At 41.7% G+C, this 16,855-nt stretch overlaps 2 long non-coding RNA genes across 4 annotated transcripts in view; one reads left to right on the top strand and one right to left on the bottom strand.

Moving 5' to 3' along the window:
• The window catches only part of LOC119148672, a 21,249-nt gene extending 6,119 nt beyond the window's left edge, over window positions 1-15,130 (top strand). Inside the window, exons 2-4 of one of the 3 annotated variants that reach the window (XR_005104454.1) lie at window positions 10,242-10,356; window positions 12,507-12,569; window positions 14,673-15,130. This is a non-coding gene — a long non-coding RNA (uncharacterized LOC119148672). Of the gene's footprint in view, window positions 1-10,241; window positions 10,357-12,506; window positions 12,570-13,094; window positions 13,134-14,672 lie in introns of those variants that run through there. The other 2 variants (XR_005104453.1, XR_005104455.1) reach the window with 2 other exon arrangements.
• Window positions 1,609-16,855, bottom strand: LOC119148673. The gene is made up of 2 exons (XR_005104456.1): window positions 15,833-16,855; window positions 1,609-8,170 (listed from the first exon to the last, which is right to left on the bottom strand). It is a non-coding gene; the product is annotated as an uncharacterized LOC119148673 (long non-coding RNA).

Below are 16,855 nucleotides of genomic sequence, written 5' to 3'. Positions count from 1 at the left end.
TGAGACTGTCTGAAATGTACTCTTGTTAATAATGAGTAAAGATAACCCATGAAATCTTGGTCTCACTGAGATCAGCAAGATTTTTCTGTTGACCTCAGTGGAACCAGAACTTCATGCAGGAATCAATACCGATCCCTTAGATCTGTTGGCGGACTTGATACATCTTTGAGCAAGAGTCCGCTGACTTTGCTGCAGATCTTAACAGGAGAAAATGCTTTCAAAATCACTCTTTTAAGGGTTCATTCCCTACACACAAGAAATAACTGGTAACCAGGACCATTTAGCAGAAGAGTGGTCTCACACACCCCTGCAGTCTGATTCCCTTAGTACTTCAGTCATAAATGAAGGTAATTTTGAGATTACTTTTGACCTCTTTCCTTTTATGGTTGAATGACTGTTCACAGGCAAATAGTAGAACATATTAAGCACAAGGAGTATCATCTGACTAGAATAAAACATCTCAATGTAGCATGAACAGTCTGCCTGCCACTTACTTAATAATTTTATAAAAGGCTCATAGAATTTTTATCTTATCTGAAGTGCTGGGCTATAAAAGCATGTGACAGTCCGTATGATATAACTAAAATCCACCATGAAGAATACACATTTGTGTTTGATATTTACAAGGTCAACAAGCAAAAAAAAGAAGTACAACATGAAGGTTAAATGTTTGAAACACTGTCAATAAAAGGTATTAACAGCTTCCCTTTCATATTCTTCTTTCCATTTTGGTTCCGTATCCAATAATTACTTCAAGCAGTGACTTATAAACAAGTAAATTATTGTTTACCATGGGGACTTCTTTCAGGTACAAGAAGCTAAATGTGTTATCCATAGCACAAAGGGCACACAGATTATTTTCCTGTATTTGATGGAGGTTCATCTCCCAGCACCTGTTTGTTAGGGAAATTATTCAAAGACAGACATTTGTTAAACTCATCAGAATTAAAATGTCTCCTGTCTTCATATGCAGACACCTGTTGGATTAATTTGGGGATAAATAGAACTCTCAGCAGTAAAAATGGTGACTGATACACAAATTAAAAAGAAAAGTATGTCAATTTTAATAAAAAAATACACAAGATAGGAAAGAAAACAGGAGTTTTCCTGATTGTAAAATTACTGATTAGATTAGATTAGCGATTGTGTAGTAGCATATTTGCTGTTACAGGTATGCTGTTTATTTTGATCTTCTCAGCACCATAGATACCAATGTTTTGACTATCATTCCTTAGAAATGCTCTAATGTAAGGATGTACTTGTCACCTTACTGAGCTCTTCTCAGTGTTTTGCAAGTTTTTTGCTCGATTTTAGTGTAGAACAATTTTTTCCATATAAACACATGACGACCTGGGCAGCTTATATTACATCTAAATTTGTAAGAATTTTGATATGATATGATCAGCTCTGTGCAAATAAATATGTCAGTTTCATCTTTATTTGTTGACCAGAGCTCCAGTGTAAATACTGTATATTTTCCTTTTTTTTTTTTAGATAGGATTTATTATATATTTAGGTAGGATTCCATTTTTTTTTAATAGGTAGGATACCCCTGTGCTTTCCTATTATTTAGACTAATTTAAGAAAATAGAATTCTTTTTTTAAAAAAAAAAAAAAAAAAAAAGTGCATCTTTAAGTTCCTAGTGGTTTTGGGGGCCTGATTTAATCAACACTTGTGATTATGAAATGAACTAGAACCTGTCAATGAAAACACAAGAGGAAAACTTAAGGGGTACCGAAGAAGACTGTGAATTTACTAACTAGAAAGGGGTAGGTGTAAAATTCACCTCTGCTGAGGAAGGCCTGAGATTCCACTCCATTTTGACTGATTGCCAATGATTAATTTTTGTAAGGCTTACTCACAAGTACCATACAACCCCAGCAAAATCTAAAATCAATTACGACTTTCAAATCAGAACACAAAGTTTGCATGGGCCTATGCCCAGAAGTTGCTCCTGTGGATGCTCAGAAATGTTTTGGTCTGGGGACCAAACAGTTGCCCAAGTTCTGTAATAACATGGTAACACCCTGTTATTCTACTGTAAAACACAGTGACCGTGTTTTTGTGTGCTAAAAATCTGTTGCTACCTTACCCACCACTTTGGAAATTTGCCATAAAGCATTTAGAGTTAGCTAACCACTCTGCTAACCATTGCCATTATCCCACTTTTCTGTCCTTCACCTTTGACTGCTTTAATTGGCCTTGATGAGAAGATAATTGATGATGACTAGGATGAAAATAAAACAATGCCTAAAGAGGCGCCAAAAGCACATGCACTTGAAGATTTGTGTCAAGCATTGGCTCTCTTGTGAATTGATAAGCACTTCCAGAATGGTGGCCCACTCCAAGAATGACTGGCAGAGGCATGAGGGTGGCACCAACCAAAATCTCAGGCCAGTATGTACATCAGATCTTGAGCTGTGTTTTAAACTGCAAATCAGCATTTTAATCAACGTCCTTAGCTGCTCAGAAGTCAGCTTCTCTTCCAGCAGACTGATCATCCATGACCTTCTGCCTCTCTGCCCTCCCCACAGCATACCCTGCCCCTGTGTACGTCCCTTCTGTGCCTTCCATTAGTCACTAACCATCACAGAAGCGTGTCCTCCACGGACAGCCGGCTGTGCCTGCAGTACCGGTGGGCACAGCTCAGAGACCTCCCTGCTAAACTGTTCCACGTCCTTCCTGCTACAGCTAGGTTACCTACCAGCCGAGAGAGATAAGAGGGGAAAACACTTTCTCTAAGTTTCCTGAGAATTCCTCTGGCACCATTTTACAGGTGAGAGTCACCAGAAGAAACACATTAGCAGTAGGGAAAGCAGAAACCAGAATCAACTTTTTTCCTCTCCCTTTCCCCCTCCTGTCCCTACCCATAGCTGATTTTTCTTTTGTGGACAAGGCTTTCTGGTATGCTCCACCCAGGACCATGGTCTAGGTGAGCCGGAGACTAGATCTGGAGGGGACAAGAAAGCTTGGTAGAGCCACCTGTCGTACGCCAGCTCGCATAGCTGAAGCTGCCTGTAGAATCTGTTCACATCTACAGCATGTGCCGAGCAGGAGAGGAGAGCGGTGAGAAGTATAGAAAGGCATTGATGGCAGCCTTATAATTTTTGCTTTTAATGGAGAGAGTATGGCCTACCCCGAACTGCAGAAACACCAGAAGGAAAGGATTAGCAAGCGTATAAATTCTGTCAACACAAACTACAATTGATCCTGGCAAGGAAGGGTGAATTTCTGCTTCCATCCTCAAATTCAGTGACATTTCAGCTTGCAACGGCAGACATTGTCCAGGAAACTCTGGGACACCTTAGCATCCTTTACAGCAGGTAGCTTAAAGCGAGTGAAGGATTCCTTTGTTTCAATGGGTATTGCAAAGGACTGTGAAGAGGTAACTGAAATACTTGTCGATGAGGGAGCACTGAGAGTTACGGTGCTGTGAGGGGTGCAGTCGCTTGCAATTTTTAAAAAAACATTTAGACAGCTGAAATCAGAGGGCGTTCAGAGCTAGTGAGCAGGCATGTTTGATTGCGCTGCAGGAAAATAAAATACACATCTATGAGGTAAGGTCAAAGCAGACTGACAGCACACAGATTCCCGGTGGTATTCCTGCTTCGCTTCCTCTAATGTCAGCTAAAGCCAGGACTCAGCCCTAGAGAATTCAGCAATCGTACCTTGTGACACTGGGGCACTGACTTGCCCTATTTAACATTATAAGATAGATGTAAACTGTCCCTTTCGGAAATCATGCCATTTGCTATTGACAAAGATCAAAGAGTGACTTCTGGGTCACATGGAAAAAACTCTAACCAAAACCTTAAACCACTAAGAAAAGCACGAGCAAGCTGCTATTGGACTGCTCGAAGAGAGCAAACAAAAGCAACTTCTTGCTATTTCATAATGTTTTTAATAAACGACTATTTGAAACACAGGATTTGACACTGAAAAGGCAAGACAACCATGTTCCATTAAGAGCATTACTTTAGTGCAACCAGAAACAGCACCAACTAGATCAAAGTTACAGTTCTTTATTGATTAGTCCTCGCTGTGTGTTTAACCAGCAACCGGCCTGTTCCAGGTGGACTGAGGATAGTAGATTAGCACACTCACCTATTCTTGGAAATACCATGTTGTTGGACATTAGGAGATCCTTTAACTGAAACACAGTGTTTTTAAAGTGAATTCACATGACCATGGCCTAAATTATCAGCAAGTACAGGCTTACAGATGTGTTAGTTAACAACTAATGAACAACCAAACAAAAACTTTTCATATTATGTAACTATACTCTCAGCCTTGATGGTAACCTTAGTCCTTTCTTTTTTTACACTTATTCTCTGTAGCTAATGAAACCAAAGCGTACCTTCAATTGAATTTATTAGGCTCTGTATTGCTGGTCCTACATTGTTGCAGTTGTAAGATTTCTGTTGCATAGGAAGACCCTGCAGGGATTGTAAAAGTTCAAACAGCAAAAAAAGAGTGAAAAAAATTAGTCTTAGTCCCTTTTAAACAGCTGTATTCTCAACAAGATGTTCTCCATGTTCATGTGTTTTAAAGACAGGTCCAGCCTCTATTTTCAAAGACGATATAGCTAATCGACAGGAAATATTCATCCAGCTTTTATCAATCTGTCTTACTACTCCCATACCAGAAAGCCACTTTGACTACCCTGGCCATCAGCCAGCCAGCGCATGGTGCAGTCTGTGTGTCTGTAAGACACCTATGGCTCAGACTACAGACAGGTACTGTTACATGAGCACCAGAAAAGCTTATTGTCCACATGACAGAACACCCAGGACTCTTGTTGCAGGAATCAGCTTTCCACGATTAAAAGGCACCAGCACAAAGGCAGGTGGGCAGTACCATCAAGGGCGGGCTGACACAGCACCCTGCCCTGCGTACACTGTAGGTCTGCAGAGGCTTGGCTCTCACTTCACATTTGCTAAGCCTATGCTCACCACACTGCACATAAGTCTGGACTCGATGAGGTTACACCTATATTTATATAGGATAATCATAAGATAGAGCCTATTATTAATCAAGCTGGAGCAGGTGCTCTTATGTTGGTAAGGGAGATCATGGATGGCACAATCTCTCTTTTTCCCATAGTGTAGAAAATACAGTTCTCTGTGTGTTCAAGGGCAGGGACCCTTCATCCCCAAGACCCTCTTGCCTGCTCCTAGCAATGCTGCACACTTTCAGCTGGTGCAGTCTCACAAAGTAACTGGATTTATAACATGTCTTTGCTATCAGCTGAGTTCTGCTTATATGGCAAATGCAATACGTGCAACTCATTTGCAGCTGGGGCTTTTTCTCCCTGCCCCCCCCCCCCCCCCCCCCCCTTTACAGAGGAGTTTCCTTTTGTAATCTTTCTTGCTAGTTTTTTAATGGGAAGTGCCTCAAACCAGAAGAAAGTTTTGGAGCTGAGAGGTTCATTTCAGTAAACTCTTAGAATTTCACATTCCAGTGAAAAAGGCAGGGTCTCTGTGACTTTGGTTGTCTTTAAGAGCTAAAAATAGGCTTTTTGCATGTAAGTGAGGCTAGACTGTAGTCTTCATTTGAGAACTTATTTGGTACTTCTGAGACAAGAAGACTTTTTAAGTTCCTCGGGGAGTTTCAAGCTTCAGGACATATTACTGCTAAAGCTACACCAGCCTGCTCACCACCTATTCCCTGGAGGATATGGCAATAACTGCTTAAACACAAAACACTACCCAAACTGTCCAACACCTCCTGGATTTGCACGCAGCTTAATCAAGCCACAGTGTGGGTTCATTTCCCTGCTGTGGTAGGGATAACCACACAGGCTGCCAGCACAAGAACTCATATCATTCCTACCCTTGCCACCATTACTCTCGGAAAAGACATTTGAATGTTTCATAATCTAAAAATGGTCTACAAAGGTGGAAAGTATTAACACTGCTTTGTAGTTCAGGAACCTGACAGACTGTGTGGACTGACCTGCATGACAGAAAATCTGAAGCTGTGCAGGGATTCCACTGGTTGTCCTAGGCTAACGTCTGTGTTTCGGAGGGGATTTTTTTCTTGCCTGGCTGTGTAGTAACATGGAATACCATACTTCAGAAATAAAAACCCAGCAAAGTGATGATAAAAATTCATCCCAGAGCAAGATCCTTATACCATTATTTCTCAGGGAAAAGGTACTACCTGGCTGTTACGCAGGAAGAAAATCAAAGGGACAGTTATACTGACCCTTCAGTATTGCGGGATTTTCAGCAAATATTAAATTTAATGTAATCACTTCTAGGGAAGTGCTTTGGCTCAGAGCAAAGGAAGATGAGAGCAGGAAACTTTGAAAATGAAAAGCCAACCCTTTAACTGACATGAAACAGCTGGGTGAATTTGTACCAGTCAAGGTGACAGCACTGTTAATATAGGCAGCGCTTCATTCAGAAATCAAAGGAACTCTGGATGTATGATTAGCAAAATACCTGTAAATCCTGTCTGAATAGAGGGGGGAGCTACGTTTTGTCTTATAAATCAGGATCTTAGTTGCTGTGGTAATGTTCCTTGTATGATTTGTCTACATAAATGAAACTCAATCCCTGTTGTATCAAGCCACAGAGGATTATAGGATAATGAAAAAGAAAACTAAATGAAAAGAACCCAGTCAACTGAAGCCTTACAATGAAATCTGTAAGTAAAAATTAGGTTTAAAAATAGTTGGGTACTAGTTTATGGGAACACAAACAGATTCGCTTTTTTGGTTGTTTTCATTTCACTAAGGAAAACAAATGATGGTAATAGTTTACAATTGGAAAACATGGCATTCATGTTAAAACTATCATGAGCAGCTGTGCCTGTCTCCTGCACCTGCCTCTGGCACCTTGGGTAGATGTCTCAGAGAAGAAACATGGAGGTGCTGACTAACAGCTGATGGAGAAGGCGGCTGAGGGTGGCGATGAACAAAGGCTGGGGTGAAGTATTATAAGATTACGGGACAGATTTGAGGTAGGATAATAGACCGATCTCACAGTAATCAATTACACATAGTGGTTTTCTTTCTTTTAAAACTAAAGACAGTTGAAATCCATCTATCGTCAGGAGTCTGGAAAAAGCAAAACAGAGACATTCAGAGTTTAGTAAATAGGAGTACACTACAGCTGATGTTTTACTGACATTATCACCACATGTAAAGTGTTACACAAACAGATTGAACCAGTGCATAATAAAGGAACAAGTCTGTACTGAGTGTAGCTGCTACCATACAGTAAACAACCCTGGTCTAATTATCAAATATTATGAAGCCCTGGCAACAGTTTTTGGAAGATGCATCACAGCACTTTTTCCAAGTGGCTGAAGCTGTTGGCTGTGGCATGGCACTAGTTCAGGTCCCTCAGGGAAATCCATCTGCTGCCTGATGCTCATGTCTTTCTTGGCTAAAGAGGGGGCAAAAAAAGCAACAGCAAGTGGACAAATGTCAGGATTGTGTAATCAACCATCTTATTATTTGTTCTTTTTCCGCTCTCCAGCAAAGAACTAACAAAATTAATATAATGTATGCAAGTCATGATGGAATGTCTCATTTCTCTTGGTAGATGACACGGATTTAACTGTGTCTTACTGATGTAGGATTTCATAGGCAATGTTTAACCACAGAGCTATGCTGACATGCAACTGAATCTTTAAAAAAAAAAAATAAAATCCCCCTACTGCACCCCTTTGTAAAAGGCAAAACTTGCTGTCCTCACAGTCCTTACCCAAGGTGCCTGTGTTGCACTGCTTGGCATTTGCTATTAATCATTAAATTATGTCCCCACCTAATTACCTACCACTCTGACTATCTAGGAGGCCAGAAAATAAAAGGTAGAGGAGCTTGTATCTAATATCTCATACTTGCACCTGACCAGTAGTTAAAACATGGACTCCTCCCATGGCTGAGCTGACATGGCATAACATGCTTTGCCACAGGAATTGGATCAAGAAGTTGGCTCCCTTGAGACTGTGCCATTGGTGCCATCCATGTCTTCCTCACCTTGGGATGAAACATTCTGTAGGTGTCCCTAGATGCTGGGATCACCTAGTGGCTCCATCTGATGGCTCATGCAGACTTCCTGAGAAGAGCTGTACACACCGGCAGTGATCAAACCCACGTCTGAGTGGTTGGCAACTGTTTCCAGGAGGACTTCAGACTGCTGATTTTGGGTCTGCAACCTAGAGGCAACTTGAGTTATGTCTCTGCTGCCCCACACAGCGGAGGCAGAAAAGCCTACGCTTCTCTTCTCCCCTCCCTCTGTCATTTGAATTGGAATATATAGTATAAAAGAGACCCCTGAAGTTGTATATAACCCAAATTTGGACTGAATGGAGGAAATTAGTATGCTACAACTTCTCACAGCTGAGAACACTAGAGATACGGGTAATGGAGCCAACAAGGATAAGAGGAGCTATCTAGCAGAATTGCCTCCACCTTTGATTATAAAACCTGCCCCATACCCCAGGTCCAACAGAGACAGGGTTGTTTGGCTGCTTGTTGAGTGGAGAGGTGGGTGGCATTTTTGAGCATGCTATATGGAGTACAGCTTTTTTCACCTATTTTTTGAGGCAGTTGGAGGAAGTATGAGCTGAAGGCAAAAGACTGTGGGGGAAAATATTTGTAGAAAACATTTTGTATAAGCTTACAGCATTTTTTTTAAATTTATGAGACAAGCAAGTAGAGACCTAGAGAAGTGCTAAAGCTGCATTATTAAAATGTTAGTAGGTAAATACATTAACAAAAATGGTGTGAAACGAAGAATCAGCTGGAGTTTTTTAACGTAGAGGAGATGCTTGCCTCAACCCACTGCCAACATGCTCCAGGGCTCAAAGCTGCACATAACTCTGAGCTCCACTACTCATCCCATTTGTCCTTGCTTCCAGACTGCCAGAGCACAGGTCAGTTCATGGTCAACAGTACTGGAGGCAGCTGACAAATTCAAAAGAATCAGAAACGACACCTGATCTTCATCCATCATTGACACAGGATTATCAGCCAACACAAATATGTGCTGTGACTTCTGTATCAAGTGGTTTGTAAATAACTGTGCATTATGGACAGGACTTCAAGTGAACTCAGTGTTGCCCTAGCCAAAAAGAAAAGCAAACTAAAGCTAAAGTGAGCACTAATGTGTGCTGACATGAAATTATGTAAATTCAGTGCTCGTAGCATATGGAGAGTAGGATTATCTGGCCATCTACTGAAGGATCTGGGATCTGACAGAAGGATTTAGGACCAATTTCCTACAGAACAGAGGTATTTAAGGAAACAGCTAAGATGAAACTGATGTATGTCATTGTGTGGAAGAGTCTCTGGTTTTAAACTTTGATTTATTAGGTACTCTTGCTGTGTGGAACAAGTTCAGTAACACTAAGTTTCAGTCTCTCAAATCATCAGTCATGTACAGAATTTTCATACGGCACAATAATTCCCCAGATCACTCAGAATTCATGTCATTCATGACTTTAGGGGTATTCTCTGGGTTACTTAGTCCAAGCAGGACTATTGTAATTGCTACGAACAGAGAATAAGGGAAGGGCTGTTCTTCGCATGGGGCCAAGGAGGCAGTTCTCCATGTGTGTGCCTCTGCTCTAACTTCAGGGCCCAGATCAAAGTATTTGGCAGGGTCCAGATAAAAATATTCCCCACACTGCTAACACTAACCTCCACCTCACACTCGACTGTCCTCAGGCCCTTCTGTCCTCGGTCTCAAATCCCTCAGTCCATCTTGCCTAAAAACTCCTCTGAACAACTTCTGTATCAAGGGTTGCCTCCTACATTGTCCTTTACTAAGGTCTCTGCCATTCCAGAGCACCTTCCTCCCATTCCAAAGCCACTCGTCTTGCCCCCAGCATTCCTTGCTTAGATTTACTTCAACTCTGACAATTATTTTCCCATACTTTTCACTAACCCAATCTCCCTGTTCCTCCAGAGGCAGTCCTTACAACCCTCAAACTCCAAACTAGAGAAATAAGGCCTTCCTAATCCTTTTTGAACCCCAGCCCTCCTTTCCCATCTGTCACCGCTCTTTTCCAAACCCTTTACCAAGTATTTCCCCAGACCTTAAGTTCCACCTCTATCCCCAGTTCCTATTTCTTCTCCTGCAGCCCCTGAGCTCCACACCCTCAGCTCGGTATTCCCACGCTGGTTCCCATCTCCTGAACGGTGCTGTTAATTCATAACCCATTTATTACCCCCCTGCTGACTGCCATGAGGCAGTACTGCCTTCTCATCAAGCTCTGCCTCCAGATGAGCCCTCCCCTTCCTTAGGTCATCCTCAAAGAAACTGGATTTGGAGATCCTGGACACAGCAGACTTCACTCATCAGCAATCAACCTAGGCAGGACTCTGAGAGCAGAGGAAGGTATGTATATTTGAGGTGAAGGTGTTGTATATAAAAGCTTAATTTCTATTGTTATTTTATTGTTATTATTTGTAAATAAAAACCTGAAAGCTCATTCAAATCACTTTCTTTACATAAAAAAAATTCTACATACAAATTTGTCATCCAGAATAGATATGATGACAAGGAAAACATATGGATGGAAATAAATAGTTCACAAAGTAAAAGTGTCATTAATTATTCTTTAAGAAACACAGAACGTAATTAGTAAATACCATACATTTTTTTAATTATGTAGTTACTTGAGTATAAAAAGACCCTCTACACTTTCCCATATACTGTTTAATTACACATCTATTCCTATTTGTTGCTGAAATAGTCAGAGTTAGTGTTTAAGTATACATCTGTCAGCTCCAAGATTGATTTTAAATTCAGAAAACAACTTACAATTAAAATATACTTAGTCCTGATTTATACAAGAGTAATTATATTGTAATTATAAATAGACTCATATAACAAAATAAAGTTTCTTGCTATTATTTGATAATAATTACAGGGCAGTTACAGTTCTACTTTTGGTTACATCTTCATTACATTTTTCTGACCAAAGAAAGAAAAGTAAAATTGGAAAGAAATGCATGGCAATTCCAAAATTCCTGTCTTAGCAATACCACACAAAACTGAATCTCAGAAGTTTTCGGTCACATCATGACTCTAAAACCAATGACTTCTGGCTGGGAACTGGAACTAGTTCATAAATAGGTGTTCATAGACTTGTATGCCTTTGTCCAAGAATGAAATGTACATTAATGTCTGATGTAGCTTCTTTTTAATGCAGTTTCCATGGACAACTGAAACTGTAGTTTTGTGCATCCCTAGAGCTGACATGGACTGAGCCATTCAAAGTCAATCTAATTTATAAGCATAATCAGGTTTCCTAAAGGGCATGTTCTCTATCCCTCTCTCACACTTGAAAAGCCCTGTGCAGTGGGTGTGAGCACACTATGTATAATGCGTGCCTACAAGATTATGCTAACCACTTTGCACTGAAGCATGAAACTGCTTTGAAGTCTTCTCCAGAGTTACCAGAAGGGGCTGGCTTCTCCTTTTCTGGTCTATTCTACAGATCTATCCTCCAGGTTAGCTGGGAACAGCAGAGGTAGGCATCCTTTCTCCAGGATGTGAAGGATGCTCACTACATCTAGGTGAGCAAGAAGCTGCAGATATCAGGCACAGCCGGGGGCATTATGGGGATGACTGTGATGCAGGATATCAGAAAGAATAGCTCAGGGCATCTAAGTGTTTTGACCTGAGAGATCTAGCAATGAATGTTAAGGCAAAAATGAAGTAAGAGACAGACTGTATGAAATGGCAAGGTGATCTTTTGATCCTAGAAACAGAGTCATGTAGAGGAATTATAGAGGAATGAAGGCAGGTTAATTAACATTGATCACATACAGCTGTGGGCTGGCTTGGGGGCGGTGGGTTGGCTGATGTGGATAACGTGCAGCTGTGGCTGGTTCCTGCAAAGTAGTTAAATAGCTTTAAGGGGTATGGAAGAGGAGGACTTGATGAAGACTGGATGAAGAGAGACCTGGAAGAAGCAGAGGGAGGAGAGAGAGAGTGTGAGCATGCGTGAGCACCCTGGATGTTGGAGAGAAGGGTGGACTGGCCTGAAGAGGATGAAGAAACAGCATGGACAGTAGATGAACTTTTGAAACCTTGTGGGGGATTGGTGGCCGTGCTGGGAAAAGGCACGGGAACTACTTATTGAAGTCAGCCTGGTATGGGGTGGTAAAAGCCTTGTTGCAGCCAGTTTTGATAGTGCTGCAACAGAGTCATTGGAAATTAATCCTGAGGTTTTGGTCTTTCCTGTGATGTGTTTCTGGAACAGCTTAATCTAGCACCAATTGAACTGTGATCCCAATCTTATACCATGAGCAAGGGTAGCACTTTACTGGAGAGGCTAATGGAAGAAAAAATGGAGTTATACATTTTAATTGCTTTGACTCAGTCAATCCTAGGGCAAAAGTTTTTGTACCCAAATTGTCTGATGTGATAAGTATTAAAGTCACTCTAAACCATGAATTCTCCTACTTACAATTTTGGTTATGTAAGATATGGTGTGTTATAACATGCTAATGGATTTTGTTGTATCTCCTTATCCACAGCCTACTGGAAGGGCCACCAGGAATAAAGCTTTGGAATGTCCAAGCCTGGATTTTAAGGTTATGGTGTGTTGACCCTGTCTGGATGCCAGCTGCTCACCAAGCCACTCTATCACTCCTCCATCCTCAGCAGGGGCAGAAAAATGTGACAAAAGGCTGATGGGTTGAGATAAGGGCAGGGAGCTCGTTCACTGGCTACTGTGACAGGCAAAACAGACTCAGCTTGGGGAAATCAGTTTAATTTGTTACCAATCAGATCACTGTAGGATAATGACATATCAAACCGAAACTTAAAACACCTTCTTCCCACCCCTCCCTTCTTCCCAGGCTCAACTTCACTGCTGATTTCTCTGTCTTCTCCCCTCAAGTGGCACAGGGGAAGGGAGGTTGCAGTCTCTGCTGCTCCTGCCTCCTCAGGAGGAGGACTCCTCACACTCTTCCACTGCTCCAGCATGGGTTCCCCTCCCCTCCCCCCCCCCCCCCCACCTCCCAGAGTACCATCCTTCAGGAACAGACTGCTCCAGCATGGGTCCCCCATGGGGTCACATGCCCTGCCAGCAAACCTGCTCCAGCTCTGGCTCCTCTCCACAGGTCCTGCCAGGAGCCTGCTCCAGTGTGGGCTGCCCACGGGGTCACAGCCTCCTTCAGACAACCCCCTAGTCTGGCATGGGGTCCTCCATGGGCTGCAGCTGGATGTCTGCTCCACCATTAACCTCCATGGGCTGCAGAGGCATAGCCTGCTTCACCATGGGCTGCAGGGGAATCTCTTCTCTGGTGCCTGGAGCACCTCCTGCCTCCTTCTGCACTGGCCTGGGGGTCTGCAGGGGCTGTTCATCTCACATATTCTCACTCCTCTACTCCAGACAATCCTGCCCAGCCATTTTTTCCCCCCTTCTTAAATATGTTATCATAGAGGTGTTACCGCCACTGCTGATGGCCTTGGCCAGCAGCGGGTCCACCTTGGACCTGGCTGGCATTTGCTGTACTGGACACAGGGGAAGCTTCTATCAGCTTCTTAAAGAAGCCACCCCTGTAGTCCCCCCTCTACCAAAACCTTGCTATGCAAACCCAACACAAAGGTATTTATCCCAGATGTATGAGCATCCAGTTTCATTTTCCTCTTCAGCCAGTGGGAATTCAAACCTTTTTCTCCTCCTGTTTTGATATTAAATAGTTGCTGGATAAAGTGGACAAACATTCCTGGAAATTATAAACAGAATCAAGATATCTTTCTTCTCCCTGTGATGTTTATTTTATAGCTCCTGATTTTTAGGATGGAGTCCCCTATTGTCCCCTTTTTTTGATTTTGTTAGGGGTTTTTTTCTCATCTGACATATTCCAGCTTCAACTCAAGAAGATGCAGTAAAAACCAAAAAAAAAAAACCTGCATCTGAAGAGTTTTGATACTCAATCAAAAAATGAAAAATTTGACTTTGAACTTTCTCATTCTAGCCAAGGAAGGCCTAGAGACTAAATTTCACAACTTTTGCAAGTATTAGAAATGCTTTCTTATCGTATTATGAAGAAATTAAAAAATTCCTTTCTGTTCCCTTAAAAAAAAAAAGTATAACTGTATTTTTCAAGCAACACACTGTTGTCCATGTTTGCTAGGAATGTTCTGAGAATATTTTACAAGTTAAAGAGAGACTTAAGGGAAAATTCCTGTTTCTGAAACTTGATCAAGTGTTGAACCAGCTGCTGAGCTTCACGTACTGGGGCAATCTGAGATGGGCTGCACAGAACTGAATTCTTATTATAGTAATGTTTAACATCAAAGAAAAAGGCCCCTGGTGAGTTTAGGTATCTATACTGGGTTAGATGCAGCTGAGCAGGGGATTTGGGGATCATAATTACACTCAGCTATACCCAAGTTTCTCCAGAACTTCCTCAACTCCTTATTGGATCAACCCCAAGTCCTTTTGCAGATATGCCCTTGTTTTGATTTTATTTTTTTTAATTATTTTTTTTTACTGTCAGTGCTCCAAAATCTCTTCCACATCATTCTCAGAAACACATGATGTTGGAGTGTTTTTCAGCTTTTGTCCTCCATACTTGAATAGGAGACAGTGGTTCAATAACCTAAGGCTTTATAGCAGAGATTATGAGATGCTGTCACAGCAATTTACCAATTCCTGATGAATATTCAAGCTGTCTCCTCCCAAAATCCAGAAACTCATGATGAGGCAAGAAGAAATCTGCAACTGGATAGAGAAGAGAGAAAGGAGACCGCCCTGCCAGAACACCTTCCATAGTGAGGAAAGGACCACCAGTCACCAGACTGACTGTATCTATTACCCTCTGTCAGGGGAAAACACGAGGATAGCGCAGGTTCCTCCCCACGTGCCCAGGGTGCTGGGATTCCCTCACGTCCTCATGCTGAGACCTATAGCATCTCTATGCAAAACTGTTCCAGCTGGGATGTGGTTTTGACTGTTGGATTGACAACTGCACACTGGGAAGTGACTGGGAAGTCAAAGCTGTTGCGCAAAGGTGACAAAGAGTTGTAAGATAACCATTGTCATCGATTTCTGTATCTACATTTCTGCCAGTTTACACAATTGTTTAACTGTGAAATACCGTGTAATTGCATACTTTCTAAGTGGGAAATACTGTTTTTTTCATTTTTATTCCACGTGTCAGAATATCCTTCCTGTACTATCTAGCATGTACTTCTTGCACCTCCAAGCCTGGCAAAAGTAATTTAAAAATAGAGTAACTAACATTGAAAATAACAGAACAAATTCATTCCAACTCTCACATCCACGTTAGGGGACTCACATCTGGGGCATATTTGGTCCTCCTGTTTAAAGTTTTAAATTGGCAGCTCCAAAACAGAGCTTTTATAGCAGCCCCACACTGCCTAGCTAACTTTTGAAATAAAGCTGCAAGTCTTAAAAGTCTGCTTTGCCTAAATGGCACCTTTCAATGAGGTAATTGTTTTTGAGACTAAAACCAACAGTGTGAGTAAAGAAACATTACACTGGTATGCATCACCGGAGTCCCCATTTCTTTATCTGCTTAAAACCTAAAGAAAGCTTTTAGATGGTACCTCCCTGAAACAGAAACCAAATCATCTCTGCAACAGTTATCACTCGCTTCTGTAATACTTTCCAAAATAAATAAATAAGGGAATATCTATCAAAGCCATGATGAGCTGCAAAGTAATCTCCAACTTGTTAGCTCCCCAAACAGGATTCTGGTGCTTTTCCAATAAAAGTTAAATTAAATGGTTTGCTTTCCTTTCAACAGAAGCAAGATTTCTTCAGTATTAGTCATGAGAATAGGCCCACTTGGCAGTGACCACTTCAGATAACACTCAAATCACTCACCTTTTGCTTCTGATTCAGGTAATGCTTGATCCAGCAGTGCCCTGAGCACCTTATGCCTAGCTGATTCCCAGGGACTGACAGTCTGACTAAAGGGCTTGTGGCAAAGATGCTCCATGGCTCATTGAGATCTTCTACACAAATTGCAGAGCTATCCTCTCGAGAAAGCCCTGTCCTCTTCCTACCATTCAGCTGGGTTCAGTAGAGCACTGGGGTTAGGGGAACCAGTAGGTGAACCACACCAACCATTTAGCAAGTTTGGTCACTTAAAACTACACCTGTGCTTTGCTAGACAGAAGATTCAAAGGCTACCAACAGAACTTGAGAATTAAAGTTGATTTATCTAGCAGCCATATTTTTTACTACATGACAGCTGAAGGCCTGCCCTTACCTATCTATTGGCTATTTGCACTGAGCAATGCAATGTGAGACGTGTTCAGCGCAAAGAGCTCCACCGTTAGTTAAAATTTCCCTAGTATTGATCCTGGAGCATGGTCTCCTGTTTTGTGTTGGTGGCATGTTAGTGGCAGCCAGAGACTGGGCCAGCAGCCTGCCAAAATGGGAGGCAGGAACAGGAAAGTCATAGACTATCATCAGGAGCCGAGTGTGTTGCTATGTGCAAAACATGACCACACATGCAAAATGCTGATTCCAACTAAATCCATAAAACCTGACTTTAAGCTGATTTGGCTCCCTCTTTTCTGCTCCTTGTTGAGTCATCACATGGCTTTCTTGTTCGGGATTAGACCTAATCCTTCTGTGACATCACCCTTCACACTGAGTGATGTACAAAGCAAGGGCTGGACACTGGTCACAATAGCTTCCACAGATTTGTAAGTCATAGCACACATAAGACTGTTCTTTCCTGCCTGTGTTGTAAAACGTGTTTTCTTTTTCCAATTGCTACACAACAGCTCAATGTAGTTTGTTTTACTTTGGCATTTTTTACAAAGTAAAATGTAGCACATCCCAACCTTTGTAAAAATCATGATATTCTGTATTTTCTACAAAATATTTATATTACTG

Source organism: Falco rusticolus, chromosome 5, assembly GCF_015220075.1.
Source record: "Falco rusticolus isolate bFalRus1 chromosome 5, bFalRus1.pri, whole genome shotgun sequence".
NCBI lineage: Eukaryota > Metazoa > Chordata > Aves > Falconiformes > Falconidae > Falco > Falco rusticolus.
Note: the sequence above shows the minus strand (reverse complement) of the source record. Positions and strands in the feature narration are given on the sequence as shown.